This window comes from Sander lucioperca, chromosome 1, assembly GCF_008315115.2.
Source record: "Sander lucioperca isolate FBNREF2018 chromosome 1, SLUC_FBN_1.2, whole genome shotgun sequence".
Taxonomy (NCBI): Eukaryota; Metazoa; Chordata; class Actinopteri; order Perciformes; family Percidae; genus Sander; species Sander lucioperca.
The window spans coordinates 2039543-2050033 of record NC_050173.1 but is presented as its reverse complement, the minus strand read 5'-3'; the positions used below and the strand labels follow the sequence as shown (position 1 = coordinate 2050033).

Sequence of the window (10491 nt, the reverse complement as noted above, 5' to 3'; positions counted from 1 at the left end):
TGCAATAGTTAATAAGGACAATTTGAAAACACCATTCTATATTGAAGAGGTTGTCATGTTTCAAAGATGCCCTGACCTAAAATCATATTCTGCAGTGTTACAGAATGCAGGTGGTCTGGGGGTCCTCCCCCAGAAAATTTTGAACATTAAACACTTCATTTCCTCCATTCAGGTGAATTTTTATGCTCCTATTTATAATTCTTTTCAGAATCAATTTATGCTGGAAATATCTTCATGTAAAGGGAAACATAGGGGACGATTCCTTTGGATCAACTTTTCTAATTATATCTGAGTCAGCACACATGTAGACTATAATTTACTCTTTCCTCCTCTTTTGCATCTTTTGTTGGGGAAGTAACCTCCTTAAATGTGCATATGACAATTATTCACCTCAGTCATACATTAATTCATTTTAATGAATTAATAAACCCCTGGACTGTAATATTTCAGATGTGTTTGAGCAAGATTTCTGCTCATGTTCAAAACTTGTGCACATTCAAAATATAACTCATCCCATCTGTGTTCTCTGTGATTTGGAGGAGTAGGCCTACTTAAACTTATGTTGTTCTTTTCTTTCACCTTATACTCAAAACTTATTCACTCCCTAATGGAGTTAGATTCCCCTTTACACCTTGTAGCATGTAACAACCAGAAACACCATCAGCACATTAAATTCATCCCCAAAACATGTAGGCTAAGCACTGTAATGCAAGGTTAATAGAGCTGAGTCCTTATAGTTGCAATTTCTAAGTTGAACCACTTCTCACACCACTTTAACTTGAATGTACACAGCAAATTTCTGGAGTTGAATAATATGGAGTTAGATAAAAAAAAGTGTTGTTAGATTTTTGAGTTTATTTTCTAAATTAGACTACAGGTTTTGTAAAGGGATACTCTTTGATGGTGTTATATTTCGGCATTCATTCATTGGGTGTTGAGGAACGTGATTCAACTACTCCTGGTGTTGATTCATAACATTAACGTTACAGCTTTGTTGCTGCCGCGCCGAACATTCTTCACTTGGACTTCGTTGTGAGGCAGGTAAGGTAACGTGCCATTTTACTTCTCAAATTATAACATTATGTTAGGCTGTAAAGGACTCTCTTGTAAATGTACTGTCTTTATATACCGCCTTTCTTTAGTTTTAACGACTAACTTGTCAGTGTAACACATTAGTATATTTTTTGCTAGGAAAAACTTGCTACCTAACTTAGCTAGCTAGCTAGCTGCCGAGTTTAATGCGTGGCCCAAATTTGTTGAATGTGCTGAATATAACTTCATGATTTGTCGTATTTTACTCGTAACTTAGCTAGCTACGCACTTACTGCAGGAAATTAACACCAACGTTATACTCCTCATTACTTCGGTGTCTGTGTGTTTTGCTAGTTCTATCAATTTACTGAACTTGCATTGTTTCTTTTAGATTACTGTTAAGCGGTAGACTGTACGGCTAAGGACGATAACGTTTACGGACCTACACTGAAGGAATGACTTGACCTTGCTACCCTGAAGGAATAGAACAGGTAAAGCATACATTGTCCTACAATTCTGATTACACAACAGCCTCGCCAGCAACGTGTCTCCTGAGTTGGAGTGCCTATTTTTAAGTAAATGGCGGGTACATGGTCGTCTCAGCTGCAAAACTTTACCAACAGTTTAGCTAACGTTATCTGGATTTAACGTCAGGCTAACGTAATTGGGCTAACACAATACTTGAACATGTCCATGGGTAAATATGATGCTATACAATTTATACCGTAAAGGCCGTTACACACCGGGGGCGTGACGAAAAAGGCAAAATAATCGCCTTCGAATATTTCGCATCAAAACTATTCACACCGGCAGCGATGCGAATTTGCGACAGTTTTCAATAAAGGTTACGGATATTCACGCCAGCTGCCACGTCGGTGGGACGCTGCTAAAGAGAGAGAGAAAGGGACGGGAGATGCGGTGTGAGCGGACGAGAGAGAGCGATCGGAGCAGAGGAGAGTCGTTTAGCAATGTCTCGTTCCCCCGGCTGCTGAGTGGAGTGACGGGGGTTAGCTCCAGAAACTCCAGCCCCGTCTCCTCCCCGAAGCAGGAAAAGCTAACACTAGCTACTGTAAGCTATTTATTGAGTTTCCTTTTAGTGAAATACTCAGTGAATTTAATTCCCTCTGCAAAACAGTGTAGCATATGACTAGGAGTTTTAATGTGAGAGAGAAATAACATTGGTCTCTAGTAGCAACCAGCGGTGAGACTGCAGTAAGACGAGTGCTTAGGGACAGTCTACAAACTACAACACCGACACAAAAATATCTATTAATTTAATGATTAAATAAGGTAGTGTCTCCAAACTTACCTCAATTATAACTTGTCTCCCGCTAGTTGTACTACAACACTTACTTTTAAAAAATAAGTTTGTTTCCGGCCCCTTGGTTTAGTTTTTTTTTCCTCAGCTGACCCCAGGGGGGCTCGGTAGTGTCTCTGTTGTAACTCTTTCAGCATTTTTTCCCAGTATCCAAAACAGATTTCTCCATAGGGAGACTAATAAAGATACTTTGACTCCTAACTCCTGACGACTAAACGTCCCTGGTGTGTAAGGCCTTTACATTGAATACCGACTATCGCAAAGACTTTATCAAAATAAAGGTTTTTTTTTTCCTTAAGTGGCCAAGCTGTTGATAAAGGTAAAATGCAGAGGGAAAAAGAAATATGTTAAAATGGAAGAAGTCAGCTTCTCAGACTTTACCAGTGCAGGTAAGGGATGTATGTTTTCTTACAAAGTTATTAAAGAGGAAGAAGTAATACATTTTTAATGAAATGTTGGTTGTTATGATTCAGTGCAGCAGAAGTTTCTCATAGCAGAAAGTACACTGCTAAAAGTCACAGATGAGCAAGGCATAGAGGTGGATGAGGATGTCTTTCCAGAACTTGCAACAGCCAAAGAAGTGTGTTTTGTCATCTACACTGATAATGGTAAGGTGACACTTGGGCGACTGGTATTTTGACTTTGAAAGAAACTTATTTAATGTTTGGCTGATATTCTCAGGTAGCAGATAACAAAACAATCCAAAAAGTAGTAGGGTAGTAGTATGTGAACTCTCCTGTATCTGCATTTCAGAGATCCCACTATCAGAATCTTTCACAAACACGACTGTGCCGACCTGACAGAATTTGTGACATTTACACCTTGCAGTAGGCAGGATTATAGAAAATGTTTATAATTAAATACAAAATTACCATCTGTGGTGGTTGATTTTTTGATTAATGTGCCCTGTATCCTGTCTTTGTGATCCTCAGATGTTACTGTCCTGCGGCAAGAAAGTGAAGGGCCTTACTCTCCAAGTTTAAAGTGCCCATATTATGAAAAAATCACTTTCTGGGATTTGGGGTGTTATGTTGTGTCTCTGGTGCTTCCACACACATAACAAACTTTGAAAAAAATCTGTTCTCATGCTCATGCTGTTTAGAGTGAGATACGGTTTCTGAATGTGTCCTGCCTTCAGTCTCTGGGTGAGCTGTTCGGCAAAATCGGCACGGCTTGTGATGTCACAAGCCAAAACGAGCAGGCTAACCGCAACCATTAGCTCGTAGCGTTAGCATGCTAATGCTAACGCTAGCATGCTAACGCTAGCATGCTACCTCGTTCTCAATAGCAAAGCACTGCTACAACACACACAAGTTCACCATAATCTACAAAAGAACTACTTACATGTGCGCCCTCATTTAGAAGTCTCCCAGCTAATCCTGCCTTGTAACTGACCGAAGTTGTAGAAACAGCCTTTCTTTTACTGTCTATGGAGCTAGCTAGCTGACATGATCTACATCTGAGCTACTGCAAGTGCAATCAAAGATAGTACAGAAGAAGAAAAGAGGTCTCACTCTGTAGCTAAAACAGAGACCAGGTGAAAAGAGGATCTGCAGCAGTGAGAGAGAGCGGTGCAGTACAACAAAAATATGGTGTTTTTTGAAAATTATGTTATGGGCTGTTAATTATTGTGTGCCGTATCCAGCCCTGACACCTCGCATACGCACTCGTCCTCTCACATTGTTTCAAATATCCATTCTCAGACTTTCTCCTTCCCACCTTCAACAACCTGTTTGCTCTCTGAACTGGCTTATATTGGTTGTGTCACATCATTTAAAACAAGTGAAATCAATTTTGAGTGGTTGTGTTCAATAAATGACATGTGTTCTCTATTTGTATTTGATTGTTGCCACTTGTGTTTACCAGTATGGATGACATATGCATTAGAGTGCAGAATGTGTTTAGAGTTTTGCTGAAAAGTCTACTGACTACTGACGATAACTGACTGCACAATTAGCTAAATGAGTTCAGGCAACTGAGAACTTTGTTCAGCCAATGGGATTTAGTGTTTTAGCAATTGAGAAAAACTGACCTCATGAAACCCCTTCCAACTATGACATTCAACTGCACAATAATTCACAGTGTTTGAATGATGAAACACCCTCTACTTCATCACAATGCCAAAATGTTGAAGCAGGCCCTTCAGTTTCAACTCACAGCAAAGATATGTGTGCCTCCATCATAGCCAAACTTTTTGGAAGCGGTGTACCCAATACAGTAGTTCTTTCTACAGTTGAAAATTTACAGGACTTTGTGGAAGATTTGTAGTCTAATATTCAGGACCAAGTATTGAACTTACTTCCAGCTGACAATCCCTCCAGATCAGCCGTAGAAGAGCTATTTAAAAGTATGGACAACCCTTTTAGCCAGTTGAATACAGATAGCAAATGGAAGAAGTATTTCAGGGAAAAATGGGATATTGTACAGCCAGTTGAACAGCGCCTAGGAGTAAGGTATGATACCAGACGAAATAGCAAAACCGAAACCTATGAGCAAGTTCCAATTAATGACAAGTTCATATATATTCCCATACTGAAAACACTCCAGTTCATTTTCAAGAATTAAAGTATTTGAGAGATGATGCAAACATGTACACAGTGTGACAAATATGAGGACTTCTGTGATGGAAGCTACTTCAAAAGTCATCCTTTGTTTTTGAGTAGTAAGTTTGCCCTTCAAATCCAACTGTACTATGATGACTTTGAGTGTGCAAATCCACTAGGTTCAAAAAAAGGTATACATAAAGTTGGCTGCTTTTACTCCCCCCTAGGGTGAATTCTGCCTTAATGAACATTCATCTTGTGTCATTGTTTCATGCACAAGATGCTAAGAAATATGGAATTGATGAAATACTGCGACCCTTAGTAAAGGACTTGAAAATATTAGAGACTACTGGGGTTGCAGTACCATTTCCTGATGTTTCTGTATGTGGCACTCTTGCACAAATTACTGGTGATAACTTGGGTATGCATACTATTCTTGGGTTCTTGGAGTCATTTAGCGCAAATTATTACTGTAGATTTTGCTTAATTGATAAATCTTCAGCTCAGTAAATTTTTTCAGAAGATGACCCAAGTTTGACTTTAAGATCACCAGTTCTGAATGATCAGCATTATATGAGTTTGGTAGATGATCCGACATTAACCTCTTCATTTGGCTTCAAGAGAAGGAGCATACTTAATACAGTACATTGAAATATTTCAATATTGCAGAAAATGATGCAGTTGACATCATGCATGATATTTTGGAAGGGGTTGGTCAATATGAGGTGAAGTTGCTATTTGTTTATTTGATTGAACATTTCATCTCTAAAGAAAGCTTGTTAAATAGGATGTATGCCTTTAACTATGGCTATCTGGAAAAAAAACAAGCCTGCAGGACATGGAATAGGGTTAAATGCATCACAAACACTGTGTTTGATCACAAACATACCTTTGATATTTGGTGACCTGGTACCAGAGGATGATTTGCACTGGCACTTGTTGCTGTTGTTGCTGAACATTATAAACATTGTGTTCTCATACTCTATCACTGAAGGAATGACTGTGTACTTAAAGCACCTGATTATTGAACATCACAAACTCTTCAAAGAACTGTACCCATCAAAGAACTTGTTACCAAAACATAATTTCATGGTCCACTATCCAAGGTGCTTTCGAAAAATTGGACCACTCATTCATGTCTGGACTATGAGATTCGAATCCAAAAACTAATTTTTCAAAGATTGTGTGAAGAACTTCAAGAATTTGACAGTGTCACTTGCAAAGAAACACCAGTTTGCAGTAGCTTATCATTGGGAATGCTTAACTTCAAAAGCGGTTGAGTCTGGTCCAGTCAAACTGTGTTTACTTGAGACACAAGAATATGCAGAAGATATATCTGCATATCTTCACACTGATACACAAGCCACTGTGAACCTCACAAAATGGGTAAATTGTGGAGTTGAACATCGTGTTGGCCTCTTTGTTTGCACAAGTACTGAAGAAAACATGCCAGTGTTCAGTAAATTAACCTCTATCATTTTGCACAATGGGAAAGTTGTTTTTGTTTTGGTTGAACATGAAACTTGTTTCCATGACCATTTCTGCACTTTTATTCAAAATATAACTTGTTACACAAGTAAGTATCCATGTAGCATGGATTGTTAAACACTATGGATTTGTCAATACAAATAAATATTTGTAGTAATAATGGTGTATTGTTTTTTGTTTTATGTAGTCTTTTTCACCTAAAACCTTTTATTTTATATCAACTCTATAAGTGTTAAATAAAACATACTTTAAGTGTTGATTGTTAACACTATGAAGGAGTTCACATTAAAATTGACTCAAGATTAGAGTTTTATTTTACTCTACATGGGATTAGTGTTGAACTCCCACAATAGTTCAGTTTTAACTCCTGAAAAGGGTTAAAGGATCAACTCCTACAAATCCCAAAGGCTAAAATTTGCTGTGTAGCCTAATGGTAGAGCGCTCCTTGGCTTCAGCTTGAAAAGTTGCGCTTTAAACGCAGTCTAATCAACATTCGGGGCTGAAGCCCTGGCAAAATCGGCTGACGCCGCCTCTGTTCCTTGCAAAGAAAGACATTTTTCAAAAATGCACAGCCTTAAGAGTGTATAATTACTTACAGCAGATTTATTTCAGCAAGAATGTCTTTGGAGTGACCAAAAGGCAGCCCTGAATGAAGTATAACGCCAGTGGAATGTAGTCATTGAGATCATCTGGTTTCACCAACTGACATCCAGTAGGATTTTTCCTCACAAGATGGTAACTCCGCAGATGCTCCATACAGTAAGTTGTAAAAGATTCAATAATGAAGCAAACATGATTAGCCAACACAATGCATATTTCCAGGGATGGACTGACAATCTGTGCATTCGGGAAAAGTCCAGAACGGCCGTCGGTTGGACGTCCAGACGACGTCAGCACAAAAAAAGTCTAATAAAGTGATATTAACAGCCAACAGCAGGGGGCGCTAATACGATATATGCTACGTGTAAAAAAAGAAAAACTGAGGAAGAAGAGTGGGCCTACATCATTAGACGTGTGGCTAGTAGAAAACGTAAGGAGAAAGGTGGATGGGAAAACTTCAAAGAAAAGAGGGCCAAGTCTTTCGAGACTGATGCAGCAAAATGTAAAAAGCTCACAGAGCTCACTGAGCCTGAGCATCCACAGCCTGGTCATGATGAGGGACAGACAGCAGAGTTAATTTCACATCCGCAAGAGATACTGGTAAATGCCAGGAGCAGGACACATTATAATAGGCTGCCTTTATCCCTATCTTAGCGAATTGCATAGTCAGCTATCAACATATAGTATATAGTAACTTACACTCTCAGTGTAGTTTTGGTATAGGCCTACAATATATTTAATCCCCAAGTTCAGGTACAGCATGTAGCCTACTTTATCTCTGAAAGTGTTGTCAATAATACTCTGTACTGTTTTATAATTGCAAGTTTGTGTAATTTGGGGTTTCTGTAGCCAGTGACATTTCATTATTTGTATTTTACTTTCAATGCAGATGTAATGGCATTGTACATTTTGTTTTTATTTGAATGCTGAGGCTTCATTAATAAACACAACTGAAGCTGCAACGATTAATCGATTATTTGTCAACTCTTAAATTAATCGCCAGCTATTTTGATAATTGATTAGTTGGTTTGAGTAATAGTTAAAAAGGTCCCATGGCATGAAAATTTCAATTTATGAGTTTTTTTTAACATTAATATGAGTTACCCCAGTCTGCCTATGGTCCTCCAGTGGCTAGAAATGGCGATAGGTGTAAACTGAGCCCTGGGTATCCTGCTCTGCCTTTGAGAAAATGAAAGCTCAGATGGGCCAATCTGGAATCTGCTTCTTATGAAGTCATAAGGAGCAAGGTTACCTCCGCTTTCTCTGCTTTGCCTGCAAAGTGGGTGTCAGTACCCGATCCGTACCGCCTGTAAGATCCGTTCTGTGCATGCGCAGAAACTCAACGTGTTTTACGACACTGCCTGATCAGTTCTACGCTTGCGCACAGCTCTATGGTTACCGGCAGAAAACATTAGACAGTGACAGTAGACCGTTATGATGGCAGAGATGAAGTTTACAAGGTGTTTGCTGGAGTTGCCGAAAGTATCTGTTAATGATATACGGAGGGTCGTCTGGCCATCCAGTACAACACCATGTAGCAAATTAAATAAAGATTTTTTACGTTTCATCATTTCTGTCAACCTAGGTAATTTGCTAACGCTAGCTAGCCTGAGCTAGAAGCCTTCCTTTGGTGTTTTAAGTCATGACTCCATCCTGCTTCAGGTTAATCATGCTTGAAATAAAGTATATAAAAAAAATATATATTTAATCATGTGCATATACCTCTCACTTTATGTGTTTTTACCTGATACTTTCATAAAAGTACAAACAGGGCTACAAATGAGATCTCTATGAGAGACCAGCATACTCCTAGCTAACTATTATGTAGCTCAATGCTGGACATTTCACCCCAAATTCCGGTCACTTTACTGTATTTGTATTTTAGTATTTGGTTTAGAAGCTTTTATTGGTGATTTTTTTATGGTACAAAGTCCTGCTACATACATACATATATAACTAGCTAGCTATATATGCTCCGCTATGTCGTGTTAGCATGCAGCTACAATAGTTAGCTATAAGTATGCTAACGTTAGATTGTAGTGGAACGAAGCAGTACTTTCTAACGTCACAAATCGCAGATTAAAGGTTCTGAACCAAACACTACACAATCAGACATGTTTCAGCAGGAATGTGACCTGGAATTGGGGAGAATTTAACAACATTGCCAGCTAAGATGACATGTTTACTGCCGTTAGCATGTAGCTACTATAGTGGTATACAGCAGTGGTGTCTGGAGAGCTGTCATCCCGTCTTCTAAAGGACACTTATGTACATTTACACTTCATCGCATTAATAATATACACAGTCTATGGTTATTAGTCAAGACGAAGTATTAAAAGTAAAAACATTAACATAAACAACACAACAATGACGTCGCTACACGGTTTTGGATCAGTGACAACCGACAAGTCTTGATTGTTTGAATGACTATTGTATAATAAAGATTTAATACAAAAGTTGTGATGTTTGGTCGTAAAGTGTTTCAACCAAGCCCCCAGGAAGAGCGCCGAGTCTAAAAGCCACCATGGGCTTGGCGGATAACGGTGGTACTGCACCCCATGGCCCAGAAAGACTTTTCACATAGACTTTGCATTGCGAAAGAAACGTCTATATTTCAGCGGATAATTTGTTTCTGGGTATATCAACTTACCAGCCCGAACACTGAAAGGGTCCTTGTTTAAAACGTTACGTTTTTAACATTTTTAACATTCACTAGAAGTGAATCCAGAATTATTAAATTTGGCATGAACGCGCATAGTGGATGTGAGCAGAGCCGCGGGACTGCGCCCGCCCGCTCACATGACTGTTCTCCCTAGCTCATGTAGCTAGCTGTAATAATGGATATAGCTAATGGTTGTAATTCACCATGTGTTCTATGAATATTTCCATGGTATTATCTTATGAAGTCATGATACATCCCAGGGATGTATGTAGCTGCTGTAAAGCCTGTTAGCTACGTGGATGTAACGTCATTAGCGTTTCCCGAACTTGCGGGCTATCGGCTAGCTAGCTAGTTGCTAACATCAGGGGTAGCTAGCATGGCTGTATTAAGATCTGTACATAGCTAGCAATATGCCTACATAACGTTACTACAGACATAGTGATTACATCGCCTTGGTTCTCTCTTATGATACATCCGAGGGCTGTATGCTGTAAAGCTTGTAACGTGGATGAGAGCTGAAGCCATGGATGAGCTTTGTTCACGAAACTGTAGGCTAACAGCTAGCTAGCGCTAGGTAGCTAGCTAGTAGCACAACATAATTATTAAATATCCTTGGTTGTCTAGCTAAATACATCTATCGTTTATTTAGCTAAGCATGTAAACGATAGGGAACAACGAAAACAGTGTTTAACGTTAGTGAATATTTTAGACAATGAAAACGGCGAGTTCATGAGTTTGCCACTTGTAAGAGACACGACAGAGAAGCTCATGAACGTGCATGTTGCTACCGGTTGCTACGACAACGCAAACAAATTGTTGCTAGTGCGCATGCCCATCGTGAGCCAACC

At 39.1% G+C, this 10491-nt stretch overlaps 1 long non-coding RNA gene across 1 annotated transcript; it reads left to right on the top strand.

Moving 5' to 3' along the window:
• Positions 1 to 775: 775 nt before the first annotated feature.
• Positions 776 to 3333, top strand: LOC116042220. Its single transcript, XR_004103158.2, has 6 exons — positions 776 to 1041; positions 1424 to 1523; positions 2650 to 2739; positions 2824 to 2958; positions 3104 to 3177; positions 3283 to 3333. It is a non-coding gene; the product is annotated as an uncharacterized LOC116042220 (long non-coding RNA).
• The last annotated feature ends 7158 nt before the right edge of the window (positions 3334 to 10491 follow it).